The following is a 13,758-nucleotide window of genomic DNA, read 5'->3' on the forward strand; positions in this document are numbered from 1 at the left end:
TATCTATGTATGTATCTATGTATCTATGTATCTATCTATGTATGTATCTATGTATGTATCTATGTATGTATCTATGTATCTATGTATCTATCTATCTATCTATCTATCTATCTATCTATCTATCTATCTATCTATCTATCTATCTGATCTCTATCTCCCCAGTGTGCTATTGAAACAGACTTACTGATACCTCCTTGAGGACTTTCACATCTATGCTTCTCAATACTATTAACTTCTTTTCTTGTAATATCCTGATCTGGAATTTGGTGTCATGGTCATGCTGGCCTCTCTTAGAGTTTTGCAGTATGTCTTCCTATTCAAATGTTTGAAAACATTTAGGCTATTAGTTCTTTATGTTTGTTAAAGTTGAGTCATGGAGTTATCAGACCTTAGGCTTTTCCTTGTGGAGTGACTTTGCTGCTAAAGCAATTTTTAGTTGTGCTCAGATTTCTTCCCTTATGGTGCAGTGTAGTCAGATCATGTGTGTCTAGGAATTTATCTGATTGTTATAGATTGTTTTATGTCTTGATCTCTGTTAGTGCTATGCTATCATTTGTGGTTTGACTTATTTGAGTCTTCTCTTTTTCTTAGTCAAAATTTTTGTTATTGTTTGTATGATTTTCCTGGTCTTAATTTCATTTGTTTCCACTGTTTTTTTTTCCTGCTAATTTTTGGCTTATTTTGTTTTTTTTTTTTTAGTATTTTGAGTATTCATGTTTATTTGACAGTCATAATTCTTGGCTGGTGTAGGTATTTATTACTGTAAACGTTATTAAAAATTTTCCCTCCCCAACCTCTATGGGTTGCAGAGATGACTCAGTAGTTATGAGCACTGACTCATAGTAGATACAACCTCCGCTCTTACAGAGGACATGGATTAGGTTCTCAGCTCCACAGGGTGGCTCACAACCATCTGCAACTCCAATTCCAGGGGATCTGATTCCTTCTTCTGGCCTTTTTGAGTTTTGCATGCACACAGTGCACATAAATACACACAAGCACATAAATACACTCATGCACTCATGACGAAATAAGCCTCAAATAAGTGTTGGTCTTGCTACAGCCAACACATTTTTAGAAATATTCCATCCTTTTCACATTTCTGGAAGTTTTGAGGCTATAAGTTCTTTATATGTTTGGTGAAATTGGGTAATGAAATATTCAGGTCCTGAGATTTTCTTTGATGGCTATTTCAAGATGTCTTCTAAGAAGCTTATTTTTCATTTGTCTAATGTTCAGGAGTAATTTTTAAAATTTCACCCACTTATAAGTATTCCAAGATTTCTTGTTATCAGTTCCTAGTTTCATATCATTGTGAGCAGAAAAGATACTTGATACAGTCTCAGCAATTTTACAGGACTTGCTTTGCATACTCATATGTAATCTGTCCAGAAGGTTATTCCATGGAGTCTGGAGAAGAACATGCATTCTGTTGCTCTTGCATGGGAAGCTTCTGTATATTTCTCTTGTACTCATTTAGTTTAAATTGTAGTCCAAATCCTATTTTTTCCTCACAGAAAGTGGATATTGAAATTCTTCATGCTTTCTGTATTGTTACCTATGTCTTCATCAAATCTTTCCAGATTTATCTTTATAAAGGTGTGTGTGTGTGTGTGTGTATGCATTTACAGTTGCTATGTAGTTTTGATGAGTTGGCCTATTTATCTTATCTTTTGTCAGTCTATGTCTTTTTAATAGAGAATTTAATCAATTTACATTTAAGGTAGTTACTGAAAGCTAAGCACTTACTACTGCTGCAGTTTTGTTAAGTGGTTGCTTGTGGGTCTTTTATTGCTACCTTCCTCTGTGGTTTGATGGTTTTCTAAAATGGTGTACTGTGAATCCTTTCTGTTTTTACTTTATGCTTTTGCTAAAGATTTTCACTTTGTGGTACCTGTGATACTTCCACAGAGCGTCCAATACTCAGTCTATTTCAAACCCATAATAATTTAAACTTGGTTTGCAGACAGCAACTCTTCACTTACATTCCTACATCTTTTACAGTTTGGCTATCAGGATTTACCTGCTCCTCTTTGTATTCCTTGTAAGTTTATCCTGTTTGCAGTTGATACTGATATACTTGTCTGTACCACTGTAGTAGGGATAAAGTTGCTGTGCACATCATGGTCCTGGGTAGTCTGAGAACAGCCTCTTTATTTACACTGTTCAGTCTTGTGCCTTCGTGGTTTTGTTATTAATAAGTAGCCTTTGTTTTCAGCTTAATGATTTCCCTGTAACACTTCCTGTAGTGTAAGTCTAGTTATGAAGACCCCCATTAGTCTTCCTCCATTTTGAATGGTAGGCTTGAGAGATAATGCATTCTTATTTGCCAGCTTCCGTCTTCAGCATGTTGAATATTCCATTCTACTTCCTCTTGGCCTGGAAGTCATTCTGCTGAAAAAACCACCAATGTTTTATTAGTGCTTGCTGGTTTGTGATTCGCTTTTATTTTCTGTTGCTCTCAGATTTTTCTCCTTGTTTTTGATTTTTGTTGAAGATTCTATTTGCTTTATTTTATGTGTGTTTGTGTACCATGTGTGTGTGCAGTGTCTGAGAGAGCCAGAGAGGGCATCAGATCCTCTGGAACTGGAATTAGAGCTGGTGGTGAACTGCCAGGTGGGTGCTATATGCTGGGAACTAAACCCAGATCCTCTGCAAGAGCAGCAGGAGGAGTACGTAGCAGCTGAGTCTTTGGCTTTTTTAAAAAATATAATTATTGTATGTTCTGGTAAGCTCCTTTTTTATTGGTGTTATTGGAAAGCCTTTCATTTCCTATGTTTGAATGCTAGAATCTTCCCCTAAACTAAAATTAGTCTTTTTTTCCTTGTGATTAAAAGTTCTGTCTCTTTGCTTGTTCATTTTTTCTGAGTCTGCTATTAATGTTGCCTGTTGCTATAGAAGGTGTCTAATGCTATAGATGCTGACCATTGCTATAGATTCTATTTAATTTTTCAGCTCAATCATTATATTTTTACTCCTCAGATTTTCATGTTTCATTGATTCTATCTTTTAAACTTTTAGCTTTGTATATTGCTTTCTGAATCTCACTCATTTCTAGCAACTTTTGTCTGTCTGTCTCTGAGACTTTGACTTTGCATGCAAGTGGAATCAGATCATCTCTTTGTAAATGCCTTATTTTACTTTGCACACTATCTTCAGATGGTGGGGACCCTGCAATCTTCATGGTTGGCAGGGAAATGATCCACACTAAGTTACAAATGAAACTCCAGTCAACACCACTTTTGCTGGCCCTGGGTCCAAACTTCTATAGTCTGACCTCATGGTTTATTTTTCTTACACATTTAAGCACGATATATTTTTGGAAAGAGGATCTATATGACAATTTTCACAATGAAGTTTTAGGCATAGTGAGAACTCCCTTGCAAAGTAGCAAAGCACCTGTGGCCCTTACATTAAGAATGAGTTCTAGAAATAGTGCTCAGAGTAAGGGCCTAAGGGGGAAGAATTTATGATAGGAATAAGGATAGATTCGACTGGTGGAGGATGTAGAGTACACCTTTCATACAGGTAGGCTCTATTCACTGAAAGACAAAGCTCAAGATAAGGGCCTAAACAATGCTCAGGATATTGGGAACTTCAGAAAGGCTGGCACCATATCAGAGCAAACAGATCACCAGGTTGTTAGGCAACAATAACGCCTTCTCGGTGACTAGGCGTTAGACATTTCCTCCCCTTGAAGTAAACAGGCCCATGCGTTTAGCAAGCCTGGTTCCTCCAATTCTTTCTCTATGCTGAGCCTCTTACACTCAGGTTTCTTAAGTCTGTTGTATATGTCGAGGTGTCTTGCTTTCTAAAGCTGAGTGACATTACACTCTTGCTCCAATCTGGATCTGGTATGTTACCCAAAGGCTTAATTTCCATTTGAACAGTATTGGGAGATATGGCCACGTTGAAGAGCTGGCTATTGTGGGCAGGCCCTTGAGGATAATGGGACTCTATCCTCTTCCCTTCATCCCTTTCACTCCTAAATACAGGTGAATGGTTTGGCTACATATCACTATCGTGGTGGCCACCTTACCACAGGCCCAAATGTGATGGAGCCAAGTAGTTCCAAATCCCCTTTCTTCATATAAACTAGTTAACTTGGACATTTGGTATAGTAACAGAAAGGTAACGAACATCTATGTGGAGCACATTGTGTTTATCTACTCACTGTCAGCAAACATGGGCTGCACATTTTGATACACACACACACACACACACACACACACACACACACACACACACACGCACACCATCTTGTTTAGCCCAAACAGTTATTTTTGCTCTCTATGTAGCCATAATTGAACCTTGAACTAATGATCTGGAGTATTGGAATGCCAGGCATCTGTCAACACACCTGGGCCCTTATTTTACCTTTGGTGACTAAGGCTCATTTTCACTTCACAGAAATGCAGTTGCTGGATCAGACATGGCACCCACCTTCAACCTGAGTGGTTGTTGTTTCTCCATTGCCGAAAGGCTCAGATTTCTCTATACCCTCTGACTTATGTTCCTAATCGTTAGCCATATGCAGCATCTTTTCATGGTTTGTTGGTCCACTTTGGTATAATTTTTTGATGAAAATATCTGATCAAGTCCTTAGCACAGTTTTGAACCAGTCATAAAAAAATATCGTGGACATTATAAGTTCTCTACGTTTCCTTGATATTTTTCTCTTATCAGACATGTTATTCATAAAACATTTTCTGCATTTTGTGACCCTTTGTATCAACTTTTTACTTTGTAAATAATCTCTTCAATCTTTTTTCTTTATTCTTCCCCTCCTCCTCTCTCTCTTTCTTGTGGTGTTGGAGATGGCACCCAATGCCTTTTACACATTAGCCAAGCACTCTACCATAGAGCCATGCCCCCAGGACTTGATAATGTCTCCTGGTAATCAATTTTCTTTTAACTTTGTCTACTCCATTGTTGCTGCTGTCAATGGTATTTGTCATTAGAGGCAGAAGTCTTAGCATTTTGTATGACATTTTTATGGGCTTTCCCATATGTAGATTTCATTATATCCTCTCAGTTTTACTTTGTTGATGTCTTTTCAAAGGATTTATTTATTTACGTGTATCTACTTCTGGGTATGTGCACACGAGCGCAGGTGCCCGTGGAGGCCAAAAGAGGACATCAGGTGCCTCTAAGGCAGGAGTTACAGGTAGTTATCAGCTACCCATCGTGGATTCTGCAAAACAAGCAAGGGTCCTCTCCAAAGAACAGCATGTACATTTAACTGATGAGCTACCTCTCCAGCCCTTCAGTGATGGCTTAATCATGGAAACTGTAGGGATTTGTGAGTGCCTTTGCATATCATTTAGGTTGCCACACAGTATTCTCTTCACTCTGGTGAGGTGGAGTATTACACCGACAGGCACTCATCTGTTGTATCATTCTTATAGTCTAGGAACTTCTTTTCTCCCCATTCCACCATCAGCCCTGTTGAGTCTTTGCAGGTATCTGTCTTAGTCTAGGTTACTATCGCTGTGATGAAACACCATGACCAAAAGCAACTTGGGGAGGAAAGGGTTTGTTCTCACAGTTTCATATATAGCTCATCATTAAAACAGTGAGGGCAGGAACTCATGCAGGTCCAAAACCTGGAGGCAAGAGCTGATGCATTAGGGGGTACTTCTTAATGGCTTGCTCTCTGTGGCTTTGCTCAGCCTGCTTTCTTATAGAACCTGGGACCACCAGCCAAGGGTGACCCCACTGTAGTGGACTGGGCCCTCCCCCATCAATCACTAACTTAAAAAATACCCTACAAGCCTAGCTATAGCTTGATCTTATTGAGACATTTTCTCAGCTGAGGCCCCCTCCTCTCCAGTGACTCTTGATTGTAGACCCAAAACAAGACAGTATAGTAGCATACCCCTCGGTCATTGTAGCCTTGGTACAGTTACATCTGTGCATTCTGACAAAGGATTTGAATATATTTGTGCTTCCACTGATGACAGTTCAAATGACTTTTGCCATTTTCTGCCATTGTCCTGAGTGCCTTCTAGCTTTGCCCTCACTCCTTACCATCCTCTTCAGTGGCTTGTATATTTTGGCATTAGGCTTACACTAACGAAGCTCCTGGAAGAGTTCACAATGGTCAGAGCTTGGCAGAACTGAACAGACGTCATTATCAAGCATATACAGCAGCATAGCCCTGCGGCTAAACAAGACTGTCTTGGCCAAGCCCACGGGGCAGAGAAAGATGAAATTCGGACTTGAATTTAAGTCTTGAGGCTTTCAGAGATGTTCCAGTCATTAGTCAGTTTTTCTTTGCAATGACAAAATTCCTGAGGAAGGCAACCTAACGAGAGGGGATTTATTTTAGCCACAGTTTCTGGGATTTCCATCTGTGGCCACTTGACTCCTTCACTTTTGGACCAGGAGACGTAGGACAGGATGGTGGGGAGTGTGGTGGAACTCAGTGACTCAGTTCATGGTAAATTAGACACACGCAGAGAGGGAGAGCATGCCTATGCATACCACCTTCTAGTTTCCTCTGGACCCTGCCTGCTAGGTGCTGCTGCTCACACAGGGGTGGGTCATTCCCACTCAGGAGTTGTTCCACACCTCAGTCATCCCTATAAAGCACCCCTGCAGACTCACAGAGCTGAGCCTGACAACCTCGATTGTCTCTCAGTCCAGTTGTTGACAGTCAGGACCTCCCTCCCCTCTGTCCTCTTACAATAGTCTTTAAAAACCATTTTCTTTCAAGAGAAGTTCAAGTTCGAGCTGTAAGCAGCCCAGTGTTTGTGGTAACTTTCTAACATACAGCCATGTCACAGGGTTCAGTTCTCAAGGGTGGACAAGTTCAACTTAGCCAGGACCCTGCAGTTGCCATCAGACTGGATAGGTGGGAGGCATCCCTGCACACCCAACAGCTGGGTGTCCAGATATAGGCAGCAGGTCCTCTCGTCTTCATCTCCTTTTATTCCTTCTTATCCTTGTTAAGCAGAACAGGATGGAGGGTCTTCCTGGACTTATATCAGATAGCTGCTTCCTGCAGTCAAAGCTACCCTTTCAGTAGAAGATGCTGCCAAGGAGATAACTCTCAGTTCCTTGACACTGAGTTGACTGATGGTGCTGTTTCATATGTATAGTTAACTTACAGTAGGAGCAGACAGCAGGCCAGAGGGGAAGAGGGAGGGGGAGAAAGAAGGGAAAAAGTCTAAATGCAATGAACAGTTTTACCTGTGACTCCTGTCAGTTTAGAAAGACCCAGGGGCTGGGAAGAAACCCTCCCATTCCCTCCTCCAGGCTGCTCTGCAAGAGCCCTCCTGCTGCGCCAGCCCTTTCCTGGGCAAAGGGTGACTCTGCATTGGAATATTTTTGTTTAATGTGCAAAGTCGCTTCTAAATACAAACCAAAATGCTGGAGCTTTGCTGGAGGATCAGAAGCTATTCCAGCATCTGCTGGACATTTTCAAAGGCCATTTTCATAGCAACTTCCATCTCCCATGAGGATTTCTAGCATCTGGCTACTGTGGAAGGTACAGCTCTTTGGAAGCTGCTTGACTCAGCCTTGACCCCAACAACTGTCTCTTATTATCTATGCAGACTGTGTAAGACTCTTTACCACACATGGAATAGTGGGAGACGGAGAAGAGAAGGAGGAAGAGGAAAAGAGAGACGGAGAGAGGAGGGGAAGAGAGGGAGAGAGAGAATGAGAGAGGGACAGGAGAGGGAAGTAGAGAGATAGAGAGAGAAGGGAGGACTAAAGGGAGGAAAGTTAGGGAGGGAGAAACAGAGAGAGAGGGGATCAAGAGAGATAGATAGATAGATAGATAGATAGATAGATAGATAGATAGATAGAGAGTTGAGAGAGTGCACAAGAGAGCAGAGAGAAATTTACTCACACCCTCTGCATTAGAAGGCAGCTTTACTTGCCTGTTTTCCCTCCCTGGAGGCATATTCAACTAGACCTGAGTGCAGGACTGCCTGCCAACTGGGAGGCATTACCTAAATTTAACTTTTTCGGTCATTAATCCTGCAAATCTGCCCTGTGCATGTTCTTAGATGACTGCAATTACCAATTTGCTGCTTGTCATAATAGTCATTAGGAGCAGAAAATATTATTAAAAGACTTCTGGGAAAAATAATCCGGGAACTGTAGTGCTTTCTCTCAGGGCTGCAGGACCAAGTGTAGATGAGCACAAGCCCTTCCCCAGCTAGGGCTGCTCAGGGGCTGGGTTCCGTAGCTGCTTAACAGAAAAGACGGCTCAGTGGTTAAGAGTACTGGCTGCTTTTACAGAGGACCCAAGTTTGAGTCCCAGTGCCCGCATGGCAGCTCACAACCATCTGCAGCTCCAGTTCCAGGGAATCCGACACCCTCTTATGGCATCCACAGGTACAGGAACACGTACCCTGTGGGTAGGATATAAGGGGTGCTGAGTAAGGTAGCGATTTCCAAATGAGGAAAACAAAACAAGATGGTACACACATGTGTAAACCTAAAGTAGCTGTAGTATACATCCCCTTGATTCAAGAGTGTTTGCTAGATATGTCATAATTAATCAACTTAATTGGACTGAAGGACACTTATAAGTGTATCTGTGGTGTTCCCAGGGAGGATCCAGGAGGGCTGAATCCACTGATGGATTTGTAATCTGATGGTGTTCCTGAGAGATGATGGGAACTTTCAGAGTAGGAGCCTGGTTGGAGGAGACAGACTGCTTGGGGGGTAAGCTGTCCCAGAACCTCACCGTGGTCCTTCTCTATCTCTCAGCTTCCTGACCACCCTGAGAGGAGCAGCTTTGCCAGGCAATGCCCTTCCCTAGTGATGCTCTGCCTCACCACAGAGATCAGAAACGATGGACCCCACTTCCCTTGGATGGTGACACTCAAACCAGAAGTTTCTTTTGTTGTGTCTGCGATGACAATGAAAAGATAGGTGAGTTATAATCAAGGGTGACTTGAAGCAGAGAGAAAGCACTGATCAACGTGTGATGGCTTCCCAGTGGAACCGTGAGCAGCTTCCATTGCGGCTTTCTTTACCTCTTCACAGTGATGCAGTGTGTCTCTTGGAGGCTGCCTCCCCCCCTCCTTTGTCTGCACAAGAAATTTGTTTCAGCTTTCTAGGACAGATAGGCCCCTCCCCCAAAATGACAATCTTCTGGCCCAGCAGCTTAGTTCACAGCCCTGCCTCTTCCTTCCAGGTGGCTGAGGCTTTGTGGGTTTGCAGAATGTGGCCTAGGAGCCATGCAGGAGACGGCTAACTTATTTCTGTTTCCCCATCAGACAGGGAAAGTTGAGCAGGGGGAGATGGCAGACCCAGGTGTGGACCAGGCATGTGAGAGAGTCCTATCCCTGAAGACTCTACAGTGACACATCAGCAGATCTGAAGAGGTCTGTGTGGGCTCTGTCCACAGGACATAGGCAAGGTTCAGAGAAACTACAGGAGCAGGGCCTCCATGGTGAGAATAAGCAGGGAGGCTGGCGCATGGCAGAGAACCTTGGAAGAGCTGAAAAATTTTTGACAAAAGAGTCGTATCTGTGTAGAAGGAGCAGCGGGCTACGTTCCCACCTGGATCCCACATGGCTAGCTTATACCCCAAAATAACAGCACACAAATTGTATTCTTTTAAAGACTGCCTGGCTTATTAATTTCAGCCTCTTATTGGCTAACTCTCACATCTTGATTAACCCATTTCTAATAATCTGTGTAGCAACACGAGGTGGTAGCTTACCAGGAAAGATCCTAACCTGCATCTGTCTCGGAGAGGAGAGTCATGGTGATTGACCTCACTGCCTTCTTCCTCCTGCTCTGTCGTCCCCGCCTACCTATTACTACCCCGCCTATTAGGCCAAACAGTTTTCTTTATTAATTAACCAATAGACAGATGACCCTCCTCCATCATATCTGTCACACGTCTAGTTTATGTCATGTGTGAATCTGTCGTGCGTGCTGATTTTGCCACACGTGACGTATCCGACATGCATGCTGCAGCAGTCACGCCTGCCCCTCACCATGTGTGTCATTTCTGTCACACGTGTTGCTTCTGACATGTGTGTCAATTCCCGCATGTGTGCCATCTCTGTCATGCGTGATTCTCCCGACATGCGTGCTATCCAACACGTGTGCTGCCTCTGGCACACATGTGATTTCTGACACGCATTCCGTTTCTGTCATGCATGTGTCTGTGTCTGGTCCGGTTCAAACCAGATCAGACCAGTTCAGGCCAGTTCAGGCCAGTTCAGACTGGTTGAGACCTGTTCAGACTGGCTCAAACCAGTCAAGACTGGGTCAGACCAGTTCGAACTGGTTCAAGCCAGATCAGACTGGCCCAGACTGGTCGAGACTAGTTCAAACTGATTCAAACCAGCTCAAACCAGTTCAGACCAGTTGAGACGGGTTTTAAACCCGCTCAGACTGGTTTAAACCGGTTCAGACCGGTTCAGACCAGTTGAGACCATTTGAGAACGGTTCAGACTGGCTCAAACCAGTCGAAACCGGCTCAGACCAGTTCAAACTGGTTCAAGCCAGATCAGACCAGTTCAGGCTGGTCAAGACCGGTTCAAACTGGCTCAGACTGGCTCAGACCGGTTCAGACTGGTTCAAACCAGTTCAGACCGGCTCAAACCAGTCCAGACTGGTTGAGACCGGTTAGGTACGGATCCACTGTCAGAAGAACCCATAGGTGTTCTATATTCCTTTTCTTTCTGTTATAACCCCAACCAGCAACCACAATTGGGTAATAAGCATCTTTGTCAATGTCAGTGGATGTCTGAAAGCTCTGACTACCAGGAGGCTACTTGCCCAACCAGTGTCTTTAGGCATGGGGGAGCAGTGGGCAGATTAGCTATGCCTGGCGGCTGTGTTCCTGCTATGGAGTCAACATGGATGCACAAGATGGGTGACTCTTCATTAGAATATTCATGGCACAAACATTACCCCCTGGGCTCAAAAAAGGGACTCTGGGAGTGGAAAAGGTAGATTTGAGAAGGTAGATTGCAATTCAGCTGCTAGAGAAAGTGTCCTATCTCTGGGGGACCAATGAGAGCTTACTAATATTTTCCAAAGAGCATGAAGGTCAGTGGGTAATGCCCTTCCTTCCTTCCTTCCCTTTCCTTCTTTTTGTATACATGAAAATGATCAGATGTTTTACTGCATCCAGGCAGATGTGCTCTTCCTTGTGATATCTCACTACAGCCATAGCGGCTCTATTCAACAACAGTAAAAGATTCTTCTCCCCACTAACAATGTGAGAAATGTCATCCTCATGTTTTATAAGGAGGTAAAAACCGAAGGATTAGAATCACCATATTCCCTCACAACAATCGCTAGATAAGTATGTCAGCGGTGTTGCTTTCCTTGCTGTGTGACTTTAAACAGGTCCCTCTGTTTTTTGATTTCTTTGCTTTTGAAATGAGAATGAGTACAACGACTAATTTATAGTGCTGCAACAATAGTTCATTGTCTGGACTGTAGTTAGTGTTTGATAATTATAATCATGTCCTGCCTGTAGTATTAGAATTATTGGAGGAGACACAACAATTTAATCCCAGTACTCAGGAAGTAGAGACAGGAAGATTCCTAAATCTAAGCCATCCTAGTTACATTTTATTAAAATATCTCAGACTAAGACAAAAAAAGGGCAAACCAAAGGCAGGTCAGAAATATGCTCCAGCTATGTCCTAAGAGAGGCGCTGTGCTTTCCTTTTCTTGTTGGGTGTGCTCAGTCATCTAGTTTAGCTCACATTCCCAGGAGAGCAGCATTAGGTATAAATCGCACATCCTTTCTCAGTAGCCTCCCGTGGGAGCTGTCCTAAGTGCTGAAACAGGCTACTGACCATGCTGTCCACTGGAGCGCATCCACAATGGGGGAGTGCAGTACAGACCTTCCTACCCAGTTTCCTTACTGGTGCCTGAGCGCTCTTATGAGCTCATTTGAGTGATTCTGCTGTGCTGCGTCACCAGAAAAAGCACAGCATGCCCTGCTTGGCTATGAGCCCAGGTGGCTTCCCTCTCAGCTTGGGCACTTTGCCAAAGCCAAGCAAATGCATGTCTACCTGCCCCCCAAACATGAGGTCTGTGGATCTGGGGCACGCAGGCTCCAGGAAGGGAAGAAATTCTCCTAAGTAATTCTATCTAGGGCTGAGTCTAAGCTTCACCTCTTGCAGATGTGCACTTTCCCTAGGCACCCCAGAGATCGCCTCATTTCTCCTTCTCTATCCCCTAAAGCCAGTCTGGATTTCTTTCCTGGAGATTCAGTAGTATCATCCTGTCCTCTGCCTTGGGAGATAAAAACCCACAGAATCCACTCCCTGAGGTGAATTTGAGTCCCCAGGATGCAAAGGCTCACTTCTGTCTGCCACCCCAACTCCTCCCCCATCTCTAGAGCTCATCCCGGTTATTTCCTTCTTAAAGAAAGCTTGTTTCTCACAGGTTTGTCTCCAGAAAACCTTACAATAGATGTATCTCCCAGAAGTTCTCAGGGGGTCACCTCCCTGGGGACTCTTCTTTGTGGGTTTCTCCTGTGTGGAGCTCAGCTGCAGATGGGTATTGTGAAAGGAATGACACGCAGGAGGGCAGCCTCTGGCATCTATGGCCATCCAGGCTCACCAGGTACCACTATGCGCAAACGAGTGACCAGTGATGTGATTTTGCATTGGATCTGAGTATATATTTGCATCTTCTTTGCCAAATCAGTGAAGTTGAATCCCCAGGCAGTTTTCAAGCTTAACAATTCTGGGCTGTCAACCTTCAGACTGTGATTTCCTTTGCCTTCTCACACACTAATGTTGATTCTCTAATTCCCAACCTGAAAGTCAAGCAGGGGAGGGAGAGGATGGAAGAAGGCAGCAGAAGGCATGAGAGTGAAGAGAAAGATTGCAATCACCCTACCTCCAAGGAGCTGGTGTCTAGCTTGGGGACATCACTCTAGCCTCACAGGACCTGACTGGGAGTTTTGAGCTGCGGTTTCTTCAGAGATTTGCTGAGATGCGTGTATGGAGCAGTCACTACACCCTGGGCTCTGTCTGATGCAAGTCGACTGTCTTCAGGCAGGCTGCTCAAGGTCTGGAGGAGGATAGATTCCTGCCAGGGTAAATGCTGGATGGGTGAGTGCTGAAGCAAAACAGATACAGAAGTTGGATGTCAGTTTCCTCTGCTGGGAGGGAATGTGGTGGAGATTTTCTTAGAGGACTTGGTGCTTCCTGTGCATCTGAAAGGTGAGAGGCTCCCCTTCAAGTAGACCTCACAAGGAAGAACTTGAGGAAAGTCTGAGAATGTGGCACAGTTCAGCGGAGTCTCCACTGAGGGCTGCAATGCACAAAAGTGGGATTAAGAAGGAAGCCTCAACAGAGATGATAGATAAAACAGAGCAGTCCTGAAAGGGTTTAAGTTTGGTCCTCCAGAGTGGCTCGAGTTCAATGACAGGTGATGGGGGTCTGTGTCAGTCAGGTTTTCACTCTGTCAAAACTGGGAAATCAACTGGGGGTTTCTTTGGGTTCTCGATTTCAGAGGTTTCAAATGAATCCATGATTATTGCTTGACTCATGGGTCTGTTACCAGGCAGAAATTTATGGCTGAAGCACAGAACAGGGACAATCTGTTCATTTTATGGTAGCCAGAAGAGAGGAAGAGAGAGTGGTAGGGGTGTGTTGAGATGGAAGGAGAGGAGAGGAGATTAGAGGAGGGGGAGGAACGATGGAAGGGGAGGGGAAGAGAGGGAGAATATGAACCAATCAGGATCAGGTAGTATGTGAGCCTATGGGGGAACACTTTTGTTTTTGTTTTTTTTTTTGTTTTTTTTTT

Source organism: Microtus ochrogaster, unplaced genomic scaffold, assembly GCF_000317375.1.
Source record: "Microtus ochrogaster isolate Prairie Vole_2 unplaced genomic scaffold, MicOch1.0 UNK83, whole genome shotgun sequence".
NCBI lineage: Eukaryota > Metazoa > Chordata > Mammalia > Rodentia > Cricetidae > Microtus > Microtus ochrogaster.